The 4969-nt window shown below is 26.7% G+C and overlaps 1 pseudogene; it reads left to right on the top strand.

The window, feature by feature from the left end:
* The first annotated feature begins 2889 nt into the window (after positions 1-2889).
* LOC126549410 (uncharacterized) lies at positions 2890-4277 on the top strand (annotated as a pseudogene).
* Positions 4278-4969: the final 692 nt, after the last annotated feature.

Below are 4969 nucleotides of genomic sequence, written 5' to 3'. Positions count from 1 at the left end.
TAAATATAATTATTTAATAAAAATGTGTTATATATGTGTTACAGTACAAATGAATGAACAAATTAAACTTTAGATTGTATTATTAAGTAATCTAGGATATGTAGGTACACTATATATTTATAATGTATAAAACAACTATAACATTCAAATGTTGGCATACATAACTTTTCATGACCACAGAAATGATACCTATTTATATTTATATCATAATTCTTAGGTACATATTATAATATAATAATACTCATATTTAAATTTAAATATTGAATAATATATAAGTGAAGACCATAACAATGTCTGAATTAAATTGGAAATGGTCTGCAACAGATATGTTTTAATATAAAAAAAAAAAAATGTTAAGTAGAGTAAACAGAACCAACAAAATTATTAAATAAAAACATGTATTCCATGAATTGTAAAATACCTGCAAACATTTGTAAATATATAAGTACCTACAGTTTAATGTTTATTATTATTAATATTAATAATTCATTTATTATTACTTAACCTATTTAAACATTTATTTAATTAATTATAACAACAGTTCATTTATTAGTAGGTACTTGAAAGGATTTATTTTTATGGTTTCATTATTATAAGCAAAAAAAAAAGAAGAAATTAGATATTTGCTTTAAATTATTATAATAAAAGTAGTTAAATGAACTTTATTTTAGGCATTGTATTGTTTTTACCTTATAAACATTAATACATTACTCTTAAAAAATATTATATTATGTCCACTATACATTGTTTATTACCTAACTTTGGTGTTTGTGTGTTCATTCAGTGGTACAGTCACCATAAATTTCCAACATGTAAATATTGAATCTCATTCGACAACGTCAAATTGTAGTATACGACTAATAAATAGCGCCGTTCAAGAATCGACCCCCTGTCCAGCGAGTATAGTATGACATAGTATTAATCACGGTATTAACTATTAAGTATACACACTGAATCTAAGATAAAAAAAACCACGGATAAAAAAGCCGTCGATAAAAAAGCCATGGATAAAAAGACATGAATTTATTTTTGCGCTAAAACTGAATGGTTAGGTTAGCTAAAAATAAATGAAATATTTTGAAAATTTAACTATGTGAAGAATTATGTAATCCTTTTTTGATATAGGTATCTTTAAGTTATAACCATAAAAAATAAGTCAAATATTTTAAACTATAGGTATAAATACTATAATTATACATTTATGCATTTGAAATACATATAAGATATTAAACTGATTAAGGTTTATAAAATATAGCAATAAAAGTCATTGCCATTTGACTTTATCTTAAAACTGGTGTTGGTATCTTAGTATCTAAAGTATTGTATTATGTGAACAATATAATGTACAATGTGATTGTCTCTATTATCCAATATTATTATAGGTTGACCGAAACATATGATTGGGAAATTGGTAAAATTTTATCTTTTATACACTATTTAGTTTCCATTATGCTCAGTCTGTGTACAATATAAACGTCGTGAAATAAAAGTGTAAGGTGTTAAAATTTGTAAGAAATTTTTTTGAATTTTTATAATGGAAATTGTCAAAACAAACAATGGAGGTAACAAAATTTGTTTTAATGGTCATATGTATGTCATTAAGCATTTGGGGAAAAATAAAATAACATGGCGTTGTATGAAAGCGAGTTTTCTCAAGTGTACAGGGACAATGTACACTGAATTGCAACATGATAATCCTGTAGAAAAAAATCCACATTATCATCTACCCGATAAAGAAGAAATAAAAGTTACTAAATGTATACAAAAAATGAAGGATTAAGTAACTTCTTCTTATAGTATGATAAATCCTGTAGAAATATTTACGGAAAATGTATCGCAAATAGAAACAGCAACTAAAGCTAGAATGCCCACTGAAGACACGGTAAAACGCATGCTAAGAAGACAACGATCAAAAAACTGTCCTATTAATTCTACTATGATCGAAGCTCGAAGGTAATTACAAAATTAAAAAATATTAATAATTAAGGCTGTGAATTTGTAGGAAAGTGCATTTTTTCGGTGATTGTGAAACATATTGCTTTGTAAGTACATACCCAGCAGTAGCGTAACTGAGAGCCCGAAGACCACGCGTTGCGGGGGGGGGGGCACTGTAATAGGGGCCTTTGGTAGTAAATTTAATTCTCGCAAAAAAAAAAATTGAATAATTGGTTTTTTCAAATTAAATTAGTGTTAATCTATATTTATAATAATCTATTATACAAAATATGTTCGTAATCGTATGGTAAATGTTTAATAATAATCTTATTGTGTGTCTTACCTATACATGGTTTAAGATAGGTTTAAACTAGGTATCTTAAATCGTGATCTACAATAAGTAATAACAATACCTATTAACGATAAAACGTTTTATTACTCTATGTCTCCAGTCTACAAAGTTATGTAGTATTGTAGTGTGACAGTACTATTTTTACTAATTTTTTCTTATTTTTGCGGGGTCCCAAATTTTTTTATTACGCCACTAATACCCGGTAAACGTATCTAGCACGTATAATATACGTATATAATGAGTATATTTTTGGTGAATACATATATACATAGTTAATATTCGTATAATAACAGTATAATAAACGTGTATACTCGTATATTTTCCGTGATAAAATTACGTTTATTTAACGTATTATGTACAAACGAATTCATTAATAAAACTTTTATTTTGCATTTCTTGACGTTTTTAATTTTTTTATGTCATTTTTTTGCATTTTTAGTTTATTTTCCGGTATTTTTAATTAAAATCCACCAATTATCTATGAAAACCTTTTTTGTTTGTCTTCACAATTTTAAAAAATATTTCAATAAACACATTTTTATTTTATTAATTAATAATTATTAATAGGTAATTGGTGCACGACTGGTGAGCCTAATTTTAAAAGATTTTTGCTATACGTCAATGGTTCAAACTCGGATGAACGTATTACAATTTTTGCCACAGATGACGGCTTAAAATTGTTATCAGAAGCTGAAGAATAGTTCATGGATGGCAACTTTGCATTATCGTCGACGGAATTTCAACAACTATATGTAATTCGGATTCGAGTAAAAACAATATTTATTACACCTGTATTTTGCTTATTGAAAAGAAAAACCCAGTCTAGTTACGAACAATTAATTATAATTTTATCAGAAAAATGCAATGAGAGGGAAATTTATCTTGATCCTCTTATAGTACATGTGGATTTTTAAAAGGCTGTTATTGAAGCATTAAAAAATACAATTGGAAACCATATTTGTATTAAAGGGTACTTTTATCACCTTACTCAAAGCACACATAGAAAAATACAGAATCTTGGACTTGAAAATATGTATAGAAATAATAATGATTTTAGTTTATTTTGTAGAAAACTCCTCGATAGTTTAGCATTTTTACCAGAAAACAAAGTTTTAGAGGGAATGGATTTTTTAAGAACAATTATGCCACCGGAGGCAACAGATTTAGTCGATTATTTTAATACCACGTATGTCCATCGGTCTTACAGAAGTGTTCAGCATAATCCGAATAATGGTATCAGACTTAGAAATATTGCACCGCTTTATCCACCATCAATATGGAATGTCTATCAAACTACCCTTGATAATGGACATCGAAAAAAAAGGGTGGAACCATCGTTTTTCAAAATTAGTAGGCCACAATCATCCTTCTATTTGGTCATTAATAAAGAAAATGAGATTAGAGTTGTCTTCTGATGAAACGAAGTTAGCCCAATTCGTAATAGGCAAGTAAAAAAAAAAAAAACTTATGAAAAAATGCAAGAAAAATGTTATAAAATATGTGGTGAATGGTGATGGATTAACACAGCGGACAATAGACGAATATTTAACAGCTATTGCTTACACAATACGATTATTTTATATTATATTTTTAAATTATAATTTTAACTTTTCTTAATTACATTAATTGTATTCATTTTTAACATAACGGACAACGGATGAATATTTGACAGTTATTGCTCACACATTTTAATTATTTGTTTTTCATATTATATTTTAAAACTATAAATTTTATCTTTTAGATTCTGAATGAAATGATGAATGTATTGATTTTACAATGATGTGTGTTTTTTTGTGTACAATTTTTTTTTATTATATTATTATATATTTATATTATTAATTATTGTAAAATGTACAAGTAATTTTGTAGTTGAAAATTCATATGATACTTGATTTAAAATTCGTCTTTTTTGTCGGTGGCTTTTTTATCCGGTTACCATACACACTATATACACCACAAACCATGGTTTTGGAATAGAATATAGCAAAAGAAATTAAATTTAGATATACTTAATTCGTGGTATCGAAACAATTGCGGTCTGGCTCCCCGTTACTCGACCACCAAATCGTTTCCAGTCCTCTTGATCTTAGTCCGTGCAGGTAGATAATTATAGTATTTAATAAGTAAAGATATTTTTATCTTGCAGTTATTATAGGTTATATTTTATATTAAACAAATCCTGAGAAACCAATTTTTGGACTTAGATCTTCTGAGAAATAGTAACATTATTATAAGTCTATAACCACCACGCTATGTTGTGTAAAACCTGGAATTCACCAAAACATTTAATTTTAAAATGTAACCGGATGTCTGGATGTTAACGTTAAGCGTTAGCAAATAGGTGCCTATAACTTACATACAAATTTAATTAAAGAAATCTCAGAATTCAGATATCCCAACAGGCAATAATATATGAACATTTTATAAGAGCTTTTGGTAAAATTATAATACATATAATTCTAGAATCAGAAAAAGTAATTGATTTTTTTTCTATATATAAAAGCAATAATATTAAAGTAATGGGTTATTAGTTATAAGCTATAAAAATCATTATATTGTACTTATAGTTGTTCAATTATAAAAAGTATACTAAAATATATACGTTGAGTATATTTTTGTGTGTTTTCATTTATTTTAGAGCGTGTTCTTGTTCGTGTGGGGGCCCATGGAGACTTATCTAAA

Source organism: Aphis gossypii, chromosome 1, assembly GCF_020184175.1.
Source record: "Aphis gossypii isolate Hap1 chromosome 1, ASM2018417v2, whole genome shotgun sequence".
Classification (NCBI taxonomy): Eukaryota; Metazoa; Arthropoda; class Insecta; order Hemiptera; family Aphididae; genus Aphis; species Aphis gossypii.
Note: the sequence above shows the minus strand (reverse complement) of the source record. Positions and strands in the feature narration are given on the sequence as shown.